Raw genomic sequence first — 13,762 nt, 5'->3', positions numbered from 1 at the left:
TCACAGAGATCTGCCTGCCTCTGCCTCCTGAGTGCTGGGATTACAGGTGTGCGCCACCACCGCCTGGTCACTCAGTTTTTTAAAGGAAATAAGACAACAGTTTATTCTGAGCCAATTAAGAGTCACTGTGACCTGGCAGCACTGATACAGGTTACCTTGAGTGATGTGTTGTGTTGACTGGTCTGGTTACCGGAAGTTACTCCCTGCCTAGCCCTAAACTTTGAGGTCTTCTAGGTCCATGTTCAGAGGGTCCCTTCCTCGCTCTGCACAGCACTAATTGAGAGCAGGTTCTGAGTTCCGCGACAGTCTTCCCTGGGGAAGACAGCAGCAGGGGACAGAGGACAGTCCCCAGTGGAGGACACTTTCAGAAGCTGTAGTCAGAAGTAACCACAGAACTGTCTCCAGGAAGTGGCCAGCTTAGAAGGAGGCACAGACCTTTCCATAACCCACGTGACTTGAGCAGTTTGAGTCACATCTAAAGGACAAGGTGACTCTAATTGACACCTAGACTCAGACATTTCTGTGTTCTTGATGAATTCTGAGGGTTGAATAAGGCTGTCCTTATTATCCTGGTTAATAAGGAAGTTGGGGTGTCTAAGTTTACCTAAAAGCAAAAAAAATTCCACCCCTAAATAAAGCGAGCCGAGAAGCCCTGCTCAGATGTCAGCTTGCTAATTATATACCCAGCAGACATGGCAGGTACAAAGATTAAATTCACCCACAAAAAAAAAAAAAAAAAAAAAGTGTAAGGGAAGAGTGAGGGATCAGGTTTTTCAGCAATATAAATCTGCCAGGGCTGTTCAGACAGCACAGGCGGAACTAAGAAACAGTGGTTCAATGCCACCCAGTGAAACAAGGTCACCTTGCCCAGGTTTTCCACATTGTTGTGACTTCCAGAGATGATAGGTTTGTCTGACTGTATCTCTTTTGCACGTCTGGACTGGAACTGACCTTCTTGAAGTGTCCAGGTCTGGGTCAGCAACCAATCCAAAGGGCCTTGCCACCACAGGACGCACTTCCATACAGCCAGCAGAGACTAGAACACAGTCCCTTTGTCCCGCACACGCCTAGCCCGTGAGGAAGTGCTAGCGAGGACAATAGTCTTGGAACCAGCTGACTGTCCTGATATGTACAGGCATACTTTTTTATGAAACACTTCTAGGAGAGCCAGTGCCTGGCTAGTGCTGTGGTGTGATGTCAGGATGAAGAACCCCCAAGTTACCAAAGACAAGGAAAACGGACATGTTGATACCAAGGCTCAAATGTTACATGATTAGATAACAAACTCTTTCTCAAGTCAAGTTTCCAGTTTGTTGTTTGGAAAAAACTGAGGGAAGATGTAGTTTGTCCAACAGTATAAGGTTTGGGTTTTTGTTTTGTTTTTTGCTTTGGTTCGTTAGTTGGTATTTAGTGCTGGGTATTAAACTCATAGTGACGTTTTAAAGACAAACAGCTTTATTGAGCTCAAATTCACATAGCTTATAATTCAATGTGCAGCTATCACTACTACCGGTTTTAGAATGTTTTTATCATCCCCCAGAGAAACCCCATAATTCTCACAGCTAGTCATTTCTACTTCTCTCCTTTGCTCTCTTCCTAAGCCCCCTAGCTACGGGAAGCCTCTAATCTGTTTTCTGGCTCCATAGATTTTCCAATTCTGAACATTTTGTAAGAATAAACGTGTACAGCATGAGCTCCTTTGTAAATGGCTTCTTCCACTCAGCATATTTTCAATATATATCCCATCAGTAATTTGTCCTTTTATGGCTACATATTATAAGAATATACTTCATTTTATTTATCCATGCTTCAGTAGATTGGACAGATTATTTTAAAATATTTTCTATAAAATACCTATATTAGGAATGTAAAAGGAGATATTGGTACAGATGATATAAACATTAATATGATTTTAAAAATCCCATAAATAGTGTTAATATTAGGTGTAATTACTAAAGCAAGTTTTTTGTTTTTTTTTTGTTTTGTTTTTCGAGACAGGGTTTCTCTGTGTAGCTTTGTGCCTTTCCTGGATCCCATGCTGTAGACCAGGCTGGCCTCGAACTCACAAAGATCCGCCTGCCTCTGCCTCCCAAGTGCTGGGATTAAAGGTGTGTGCCACCACCACCCGGCTAAAGCAACTTTTTAAAAAAGCAGAAGTTGGGAGCCGAGCATGGCGATGCATCTCTGCACTCCTGGCATTTGAGAAGCTGAAGCAGGCCTGCAGTTAAACTGTCTCAAACAACAAAAAAAAAAATCAACAAAATTATGGACCAAAACAAACGCACCCCGCTCCCCTCCCCCCCCCAACCGTTAGACAGAGGTGGTTGTTTGCCTGTAGTCCCAGCTACTTAGGAAGGTCTAGAACCCCGGTGTTTGGTGTTCGAGGCTAGCTATGACAACATAGTGAGACCCTGTCTCAAAAATTAAGAGAGAGAGAGAGGGAGAGAATAACCCCAAACACAGTCTGCCAGAACTTATACATTACTTTAAAAAATAGTTGAAAATCCACAGTATGAACTTTTCAAAGAATTCTTGATATTATTTTTTAAAAGTCTAATTTATGCCTGAAAATCTTGTAATTTTTTTCTGGTCTCCAATAGTGAATTATTCTAAAGAAACACACCTTCCTTCCACAGAGACTTCTAGAAGGTAAAAAGGGGAACTTGTCCCAGCTCATTTTATGAGGCCAGTATAATCTAGATGATGTCAAAATGGAAAGGCATTAAAAGAAATGACAGTTACAGCTTAATCGCCCCCATAAAATCTGGAAGAAAACAATTCGCTAATTGAATCCAATGACAGACACTAAAAAGGACATCTTTATAAGGGAAGTTCATTCCAGGAACGCAACGTTTCTTAGCATTGGAAAATCATTGGTGTTCACGTCCACAGAAAATGGGAGAAGAGTGCTAAGATGATCTCCTAGATAGAGGAATTTTCGTATAAAACTTAACACTCATTTATAATCATAGAAATTCTGATCATATTAAGCCTAGGGAATGCCTTTATTCTAGTACATAATAGCTGAAAAGTACAGTAAATATTCTAACTAGGAATAAAAGTTCTGTCTCTAAAAAACATTTTAAGGATGTCCACTTGGTGCCATATCCATAGTATAGCTTTTTTTTTTTTTTTTTTTTTTTTTTTTTTTTTTTTTTTTTTGGTCCCAGCTTTATTATGACAAAGATGGGACAATCCCCACCTCACCTCCGGGCAGCGAGCTCTCCTACCTTTCCATTTGGAGAGTCACACACGACCCCATTCCCCAAGCCCAAGTCCCAGGAACCTCCCGAGAAAGAGGGACAGAAAAGCAGGGCCTTCTGCTCACAGGCACCACCAGATAGTGCTTGAACTCCTGCTGGAAGGGATGTAGCGGGTAACAGCTTAGTCCAACCTGAGGGGTGAGATGCTCTCACAGATCTGTTTCGCAAGAGCAGGACCGCAGCTGCTCCTCCAAAGAGACCTGTTCACTCGGTGAGCCAGCGGCTGGGAGGGGTTTGTTTCGGTCTACGCTTTTGTGGATGGTTTTGTGTGGTGCGCGCCAGGGTCTTCTAGTCCAGGCTCTGTCGCCTGAGAGGCCAGGCTGTGCAGTGGGGCCAGGACCAACTGCAGTTTCTGCTCCTGCTCCTCCCAATGCTGGCACCAGTAACTGCCCACAGTATTGACCCAGCCCTGGGGACAACCGGCCTCTTCAGTACTGCATTCATCCCCATCTGTCTGGCAAGTATCTCCCTGCCATCATCACACGGGGCAGCAGCAGCGGCGGCCCGGGAGGCTGGCATGTTGCTGCTCCACAAGAGGACCCCTGGGAGCCCCCTGGTCCTCTTCCAACCAGAGGAGCAGGCACAGCAGGACCTGGTGGAAGTCGGCCCAGGGTTGTGGAGATAAGACAGTCTGGCAGATGGTTTGGTAAGTGCTGCAGGTTCCGTGTCCGTCGCAAGTGATGAGGAAAGGCTGGTTGGTATACGTGCTGCACAAAGGACTCTGAGACATGGCCTCCAGAAAACCCCAGGGCACACACTTCTGCAGGTGGGCCTGTAGACACGCTCAATACCGCCTGCCACCAACACGGGAAACCAAGCCACAAGCAGTTCCCGGGAGCCCCATGTGGTCCGAGTCTCCTCTTCTTTTGGAGGCTGTGTGGTCCCGGGCGCACACCATAGTATAGTTCCTTAAATGCCATAGCCAGTACAATAAAGCAAGACATAAATAAATAAATAAATAAATAAATAAATAAATAAATAAATAAATAAATAAGTGAAAACTAAAAAGAAAGGGATAAATGGTCGTTGTAAGCAGGTGATGTAATTACATGGGTAGAAAGTTCAAAAGAATTAAACAGATAACCTGTAAGGATTAATAAATGAATTTAGCCAGGTTGCTGAACATAGTTAACATGTAGACAATAAAGTTTATTTATAACATTCAGGAAACAGCCACTCTGCAGCAGCTATGACTTAGAGTGAAAAGCGATGCCTACATTTTCAAAAGCTTTCGGAGGGCATATGAACAAAAAAGTTTAAGGGTCACTGGTGTAACAGATGAAATCATAGGCACTGACACAAGTCTGTGGTGTGGCTTTGGAGAAATTACTTCATCTCTCCTGTGGCTACGTTCCTTCGTCTCTCGATGTGGGGTAGCAGCAGGATTCTAATGAGTATGTTGTCATGTTGACTGAATGACAAGTGCTTAGGACAGAAAGTGCTGTGCACAGATCCAACACTGTCAACTTGGAGCCTGAGGTATTACCTGATCATTCTCAGGGAGTTCTGGAAGCTGCCTCGGGGAGTTCCACCAGCCTGAGTATGGGGGAGACAGCGCCTACAACCCCCCAGCTGGGGAAGGTAGGTGAAGGACATATTGCTTCCCACCTGTGCTAAAGTCCCCAGCCACACATGTTGGCTACTGAGTCCTTGAGCTATAGCTGGTCCATATCAAGATGTGCTGGAAGTAGGAGATAGTCACTGGATTTCAAAGACATTATGAAAGTAACATAATTTAATTTTTATATTGACTAGATGTTAAAATGGCATTTTAGCCATATTAGGCTTTGTTATGGTATTAATATTGACTTCCGGCTTAGGAAGATGGTTCAGTGGATAAGGATGATTGCTGTTCTCCAGCACCCATGCAGAAGCCAGGCATGCCTGAAATGTTAGTGCTGGGGGACAGAGACAAGTAGATCCTGGAAGCTCTCTCACCAGTGAGAATGGTGAGCTTCTCGGATTCACTGAGACCCCGTCTCAAGGGAATAAGGTGTAAAGTGATAGAGGAAGGAAGGTACTTGATGTCCTCCTCTGGCTTCCTCATGAGTGCATATGGGTGCATGCATTCATACACACACACACACACACACACACACACACACACACACACACACACGAGTTCACCTGTCTTTGTATAGTTTTCTTGTATTTGAGACAGGGTCTCACTATGGAAGTCAGGCTTGTCTCAAACTTGCAATTATCTTGCCTCAGCCTCCCAAGTGTTCTTTTTATTGGTTACTATGCCCAGCTCTTTTTAATGCTACTGCACCTACAAGAAAATTCACAATTACCGTTTGAATTTCAAGAGGACAGTGTTACTTTACACAATATAAATGAGAATGGAATCCTTGAAAGATATGGTTCAGATCATGTTATTTCTCTGTTTAGAATCCTCCACTGACATACACTGCACTCACCAGAAAGAAAAACATCTTGACTAGATCTTACATGATCTTACCACTAGATCTTCCGTGAGTGATCAACTCATGCCTTCCTCATCTACAATCAAAACAGAGTCCGATGAACTTGAGCACTAATGGAAGGAGAAAATAAGTCACAGTAATTTTCTGGACTCTCCAAAATTTAGGTTCTAGCCTTCTGATATGTCTTGAGGCAATCAACCAGACATACTGATGGAGAAACAAGCTCCCTAATCTCAGTAATGCTCTCATGAGCCTTGACCCAGGCTATGGTAGTACCTGAAAGCTTCCTTGGATTTGCCTGCTTGGACCTCACTGTCTATCACTACTTCTCCCCTTATTTCCCACCCTGGGGTGCTAGAGAGTGATTCTGGAACCTCCTGAATGTGTGCTACCACTGAGCAACAACCTCCACCCGAGTCCTTTTCCCATCCCTGCTCTTCTCAGCAGCAGTAGACAAGCACACACCTTAGAGTTTTCCATCAGCTTTTTCCTGGTCTTAAAACATGCAAGGGTTGGTGAGATGACTCAGCAGATAAAGAAGTGTGTCCAGCCTGATGATCTGAGTTTGATATCCGAGACCCACGTGGTACCAGGTAGAGAAAAGTCATCAACAATCTTACCTGTGAACTCTGAGAGCTACAGTAATGAGCTGCCAGTCAAGATGTACCCATTGGCATAATAGTGGCATAACGGTTGTGGGGCTAACCAACTACTTTATGTTTGAATTTGAGGCCTACTCCACAGGAAGGAACTCATGCCTGGCTTTGAAAACCTACTCAAAAGCCCATGGCTAGAAAAGTCATAGGCCCTGGTGGGGGAAGAGGGGTAATCTATTTCTATTGTTTTATAAATGGACATGCTGTCAAACTACCTTCTAAATACTCGTGTTTATACTCATAGATTAGTACTGCTCTTAACCGTTGTAAGAAAAGGTTCTTACTGCAATGGGCATAGCAGTTAATGCAGAAACACAGTTGGGCAGACTGAGAATAAGTGATAGTTGACTGTTTGGTCTTAAATGGGACATATCAACACCTCTGAGGCACTGGGAACATGAAAAGAAGAAGGAGAAAAGGAATGTAATAGCTAGGGGACAAAGGGGCACACCACCAAAAATATGTCTTCTGGATATGACATGTTCTTTATACTCATGAAGTCACCACAGCTGTTATTACTCATACAAGACCTGCATAAGATTGGGTCCCTAGGGGGCTATTGACAGTTAGTGGCTGCTGGGGGGAGGGGTCTCCCATTCTTCAGTGGTCTGGCCACTAATAAGTTGCCCATGCTCCATCCAGTAAAGAATTTCCCACTGATGCTCATGCAGACAGCCCTCATTAAACTTGGTTGCTCATGCACACACAAAAGACACAAAAGTGAGAGAACCTGTGGGGAAGAAGAGTTCTGGTAACAGAGAGGCAGGGGATGAGAGAGGATAATGGGGGCCGTGGTAGCTCACAACTGCCCATAACTCCAGCTCAAGGGATCCAATGCCCTCTTCTGGCCTCCATAGGCGCTCCTGCACTCACATGTACACACGTACACAGACACACACATACACATAACTAAAAATGAAATGAATCTTTAAAAATCCACAACATATAGTAAATATGACTGCCAAAAGGTATCCTATACTTTCCTGTGTCTTTCTAGGAGAGTGGTTTAGCATCACATTTAGAAGCATGGACTTTGAAATCTCTACTCGGCTTCTTAACCATGTGCTCTTGGACCAAGTCACTGGACCTCTGTGAAAACTGGATAATTTCTATTTCACAGGGCTGCTAAAGAGATCAAATGTGTTGATAAGACTAAAGCATTTCCAGTAGTGCCAGGCACACAGTAGCAAGTGTTACCGAATAGTGCCATATCTAAATCATATAAATGATGAATATCTCAAAGGCAGGAACCCTCGCATGCATTGTTCACAGCTCTGCTAACATGTACAGACCACTTGAAGCTTTCTCCTCAATGGGTCCGGCAGGATTAATTTATTAGCAGATGCAGGCATTGTCTTATTTGCTGGTTTCTCCATCTGCTCTAAGTTTAGTACTAAGTAAAGACAGTTGTGGGGGTGGAGGAAGTTAGAGATCTCTGGTACAAATCCATTGGGCTTTTTGTCTTGTTCAAAAGCTGTAATTCAGGCAGAGTTTGGAAGCATCTGCTGAAGAGCATTTTAGGCATGCTTTGCAGAAATTTGTAGCACCTGTTTAGATTCATACGCTGAACCTTTAACCATTTGCATATAGTAGCATCCTTACTTATGTTCCAAATTTGATACTACTCTGTATGTGGGCTTGTATGATTTTCAACTCATAACACATATTAAAGAAATTGGTTTATCCAGTACAATTCTCTTTTTCAATCATGGTAAGTAGAATAGCTGTGATCCCAGTCTCAGGTTTGAATAAAGACCTCCAGTCCTAACTTCTCCTGACACTCTGTCCTGTGCATGATAAAGCTTTGTATGTGTCCATTTTGCCTAATTCTTCTAAGTACTCAGCCAACGAGACAGGAAGGTGTGTACCATGGGTTTCATTGTAGAGAGGAAGACATTAGAATGGAGAGGTGTTAACTGAATTGCCTGAGGTTATTAAATGGTAATAAATGGTACAGCTAACACCACACTCAGTCTCCTGCTGTTCGCCAACAGCCCTCTCCACTTTACTAATAGAGGTTAACGATAAGAACTCCCCCTTCTCTATCATTTTTTTGTGTTTTAATATGAATTAATTAATTTTAAATTATATTTTTAAGTGTGTGTGAGTGTGTGTGTGTGTGTGTGTGTGTGTGTGTGTGTGTGTGTGTGTGTGTACAGGTTCCTGTGTGGAACTCTGAGAACAACTTTTATGATGAGTCAGTTCTCACCTTCCATTAAGTGAGTCCTAGGGATTGAACTCAGGTCATCAGGTTGGGCACCTTCACCTACAGAGCCACCTTGACGGCCCTAATTTTTTAATTTGGGGAGAGGCGGAAATTGAACCCAAGGCCACATGTATGCCAGACGAGCTCCATACCGTTAAGCAATGCCCACAACCTTCTCACCATGTTTAACAGCTCCGTTCTAGGAAAGACTGGGAAGTACTTGCCAATGGTGGTCTGTTGGCATCCTTTAGCAAAGTGTGTGATCGGTGTCACCTTGTAAATGTGATAGTCCCGTCCCCACGGCAATGAGGGTTTACAGTCTGTGCATGTTTTTTGATGATAGTGTTTAAGTGCATGTTCTAGATCTGAGAAACTTTAGAATTGAAAGGCAAACAAGAATCATGGCTGGGGGTGAGTGAGATGGCTCCCCTGGTAAACTACCTACTGCTGAGCCTAAGTTTAATTCCCAGACTCACATGGCTGGAAGGAGAGGATCAGTTCTCACAAACCCTCCTTTGATCTCCACACACAAACTAACACACATACACACATGTGCCCCAAACAAAATAAATAAATAAAATGTAAAAAATAAGGATGGAGAATCATTGTTGAAGAAACTAGAATAGTGTTGGAGAACCTTCTCGTTAATACTCAGCCACTTTGTTCCATTCTTCAAGCTAAAGGTGACTATAAAACCAGACATGGTAGCGCATGCCTTTGATCCCGGCACTCTGATGGCAGAGGCAGGCGGATCTCTGTGGTCTCCAGGCCAGCTGGAAATACATAGTGAGACCCTGTCTCAGGAAGAAAAAAAACAAAAAACAAAAACAAAAACAAACAAACAAACACCCCACATGAGGTAGAGCAGAAGTAATTCTCTAGGTGGAACTTTGAAGAAAAGCAGCCCTGCAGGGTTTTCAGCATCGCATGCAATTCTCATCAGAATTCTTTGTCGTAAGGTAGAGGGGAGGGGCGGGCGTCAGAAAACAGAGAGTCTAATAGGTTCAGACTCATCCAAGAAGCACTGATTGGAGTCTGTGGGTTATTAAAAAACAAATGAACAGGCCACGAAAAGTGGCAGGGGAAGGGGACATGTTTGAGGGGGCAGAGGGTAGAGTCGTCAGTTTACAATGTATCCATGTATGAACTTGTCAAAGTAAGAATAAAAGTTTTGACATAAATAGAGATAGATAGATGATAGATAGATAGATAGATAGATAGATAGATAATAGATAGGTAAGTTAGAGAGAAAGAGAGGGAGGGAGGGAGGGAAGGAGGAAGAGAGAGAGAGAGAGAGAGAGAGAGAGAGAGAGAGAGAGAGAGAGGGAGGGAGGGAGGGAGGGAGGGAGGGAGGGAGAGGGAGAGGGAGAGGGAGAGAGGGAGAGAGGGAGAGAGGGAGAGAGAGAGAGAGAGAGAGAGAGAGAGAGAGAGAGAGAGAGAGAGAGATTTAGTAGCCAGTTATGGGAACTGACTCCATGTGTTTGAAGTAGGAACTGATTATTTCGTAAAGGAGTTTAGTGTCAGGCGGAGACACAGAATGACTCAAATCCCTCTGTAATTTGTATATGGTATCATGTGACTTAGAGAAACTCACATAGACAAGACAGAAACAGTCAAGAGTTGGTCATAGAAATGCAGAGAAAGACAAAGGGTGACCTAGGGCCCCAGTCTCCAGCCATTGCAGGAGACAGCACAAAAAAATAAAAGTATTTGTATTCCAAGGAGCTGGGAGCCTGCTCAGTGAGTGTGAACAACAGCAAGACGGATTGATTTTTTTCATAGGTGGAGAACAAGTGTGCCACAGGCATCAGAAGCAACCCGATCCCAAAGCGCTAAGAAGCAGGGTTCCCTGCTCCGGATGGCCAACTCTCCTTCCTTCCGTCCTATTTTCTTCTTCCTTCCCCATCCACTCAGAGATGTCTGCCTGCCATGCAGGCTGATGCTCCCTCCATCTTAGTTTTCAACTTTGAATCTTCAACCGAACCCCAGCACAAAGGATCGACGCTCTTCTGGCTTCCATGTATAAACTCCCAGAGAAGGACTGTGATTGGCCAGCGTGGGCTCAAGTCCGCCTACGCTCAAGCACTAGGGCGATGCCTTGCTAGAGTCGGTCAACCCCCCCCCCCTCCCCATGAAGTCTCTACACTTGAAGCAGATGGGGGAAGAGCATGTCTTAACAGAAAATTGGTGGCGAGGAATTTGGAGTTCACAAAAAAGGCTCCCAACTCGGGCCTGTGGAAGCAGTAACAGCCGTCCCTATATATCATTTTCCTATAGCCACGGCCACAAATGACCACAGATTCAAGGACTTAAGACAATAGGGATTGATTTAATTCATGATCTTATTGTTCTGGAGAGCAGTCCAAAGAAGGTGCACAGGGCTAACGTCAGGGCGTTGCTAAGGCTGACTTCCTCCCTAGGAGAACCCACTGCTTTGCCAGGCTGCCTCTCTTCCTCGGCTGTGGCTCCTCCCTGGAGCTGGTGCTCGGCTCACTTCCTTCCTTAAATTCAGTCCTGGACCTTTATGTTCAGCCTGCCGCGATGCTGCCAGCGCTCAGAGTGGGTCTTTCCTCCTCAGTTAAACCTTCCTAACACTGGAGTCACACACAAGCCCAGAGGTGTCTCTCCTAAGCGACGCCAAGTCCAGTCAAGTTGACAAGATGAACTGGGGGAGACGGCTCAGTGGGTCAAGTGCCTGCCACACAAGGACCTAAGTTTGGTTCTGTATTACCCCAAAAACTGTGTGCGTTAGCACAGGTCTGTAATCCCAGTACTGGGGAAGCAGAGACAAGTACATTCCTGGGGCTCACTGGCCAGCCAGCCTATCGAATTGATAAGCCTCAAGTTCAGCGAGAGACCCCACAGATAAAGTGGAGAACAATCGAGGAAGACATCCGGCCTGACATGCGGACTTACGCACATGTGGACACGCCCACACAAACACATCCATATATACCACGCGAGCACACGTACACCGTGGCAAGAAACATTCAGTTCGCTGCAAGGAGTAAGACACTTGATCTCCACTGAGCTGTTCCTTCTCTGGAATTAAGTTTGGGGTGTGCACAACAGCAAAGCTCTCTGCTCACATGTCAATACTGCAGGATGGCACCCGGATGAACACCCGGGGCACTGATGATTTAGGGCAAAGGCTGTAGCCCCAGGCACTCCTAAGAGGCAGTCTGTCTTGGTATTTAAATTTACCGGTGTTTCTCTAAGGACTACAACTCTGCCGTTGCCTCTTAAGGTCTGAGTCTGTTGCTTTAACGAATAATTGTTTCTCTCTCCCAACCCTGCTGCCTGAGGTTGTTCTGGGCTGTGTGTTTGGTCTCAATGCTGGACAGTATGTCCTGTGACATGGGTGCCCTGGTCACTGTTAATGACATGCAGGTACCCATATTTCACACTTCTCAAAACTTCTGATGCAGGCTCACTTACTAGGAAACATTTAGAAGACCAGAGACAGGGGAAGAGAGGTCAGAACGTATGTGTGGGTTTTACTGCTTAGGAAAAGAGATAATATAATCAACCTGCCAACCAGGGCAGAGCTGCTATTAGATTACAGCTGCCACCAAGTCACTATATTTTAAAGACAGTTTTACCCCCTTAGCGATGCTCTGTCCTTTAGAACTTTCATATAGACTTTTACTACACACCCACAGGGCCAGATGTGATGCCTGGGGCCAGGGACCACACTTCAGAATATCTGCTTCCCTCTTTCTAGGGGTGGAGGTAGTCTTTTAAATTTATTTCTGTGTATGTGTGTCTGTTTGAGTGTGTGCTGTGTGTGTGTTGCAATTCATTTGAGTTGTCCTTGAGTATGTCTCAGGGATGTAGAATACAATTATTAATTTTAATTCTAGTTTTTCAGCGTTAGGGATCAAACACAGGCCTTTGTGTATGACTAATTTACACTCTATCACTCCACCCCTGGCACACACACACCATTCAAAGTTTTATTTAAATTCCTCTGGTATATTCCTTTCTGGGTCCAAAACTTGATACAGTTAGGTTACATTTGTTTTGTTCTGTTTTCCCTGTGGAGGGCTTGCTGCTTGGTTTAAGTGTAATGCTGATCTGTAATTATGTAACATATTTACTTAGTTCTATAGTAAACTCAACAAGAGCACATTCCTTGTCCCTTCATCTTTACAGTAGTCTATTAAACATCTTAATGAGTCAGTCTCCTGCTGTTGTTATTACCTTTGGGGTTTTTTTTTTTTTTTTTCCAAAACAGCATCTCACTTGGTACTCCTTGTAAGAGCATGTCCTGATGGGTTATTTAAGCAGACTTGGGGCATAAGTCATGGCTGTATGGCTTAGCCTGGCCTGAAACTCACTCTGTAGTCCATGCTGGCTTCAAACGTGTAGTCCTCCTGCCGTAGCCTTCAGAGTGAATGCTGACACTAGTGGTGTGCACCACTGCACCTGGCTCCTTCCATTATTATTTGTGGTGTGCCTATCTGTGCATATATGCATGTGCATACATGTTCACGGGAATGCACTTGTGTGTGCGGGTGGATGTGGGAGAGAGGGCAGAAGACACCATGGGTGTTATTCCTCAGGTGCTATCCACCTTATTTTTTGAGACAGTATCTCCCTCTGGCCAGTAACTCACCAATTATGCTAAGCTGGATGGTCAGAGAGATCCAGGGGTCTGCCTGTCTCTGCCTCCCTAGTGATGAGATTACAAGCATGCCAGCTACCATAGCCAGCTTTCTTTTGTCCATGTGTGGGTTCTGGGGGCTAGAACTCAGTAAAGCACACAGCAAGCACTTTCCTGACTGGACTCTAGCCTCTTCCTTTTATTTTTTAATATAAATAAATGTATATTTCGTATCTGGTGGGGGATATTTCAAATTGTTTGATGAGGATAGTGATTAAAATTTGTTTCTTTTTGTGTCATTTTTAATATTTATTTCCCTGCTGAGTCATCTTGATGACTTCTGTGTCATAGTTAAAATTTTTCCAGCTGTGTATCTCTTTCATTTGTATTTTATTTAAAAATTATTTTATACCTGGATGCGTATTTTACCTGCATGTAAGTTTCGTGCCCCCTGGGTGCCTGGTGTGGAGAGCAAAAGATGGTTTTGAGTCCCCTGGAACTGAAGCTACAGACAGTTGTGAGCTGCCATGTGGGTGCTGGGAATTGAACCTGGGTTCTCTGGAAGAACAGCCAGTGCTCTCAACTACTAGGCCATCTCTCCAGCC

At 44.3% G+C, this 13,762-nt stretch overlaps 1 pseudogene; it reads right to left on the bottom strand.

Moving 5' to 3' along the window:
• Positions 1–3,507: 3,507 nt before the first annotated feature.
• Positions 3,508–5,310, bottom strand: LOC131895645 (epidermal growth factor-like protein 7; annotated as a pseudogene).
• Positions 5,311–13,762: the final 8,452 nt, after the last annotated feature.

The sequence above is a fragment of the Peromyscus eremicus genome, chromosome 19, assembly GCF_949786415.1.
Source record: "Peromyscus eremicus chromosome 19, PerEre_H2_v1, whole genome shotgun sequence".
NCBI lineage: Eukaryota > Metazoa > Chordata > Mammalia > Rodentia > Cricetidae > Peromyscus > Peromyscus eremicus.
This window is presented reverse-complemented; position numbering and strand designations above follow the sequence as displayed.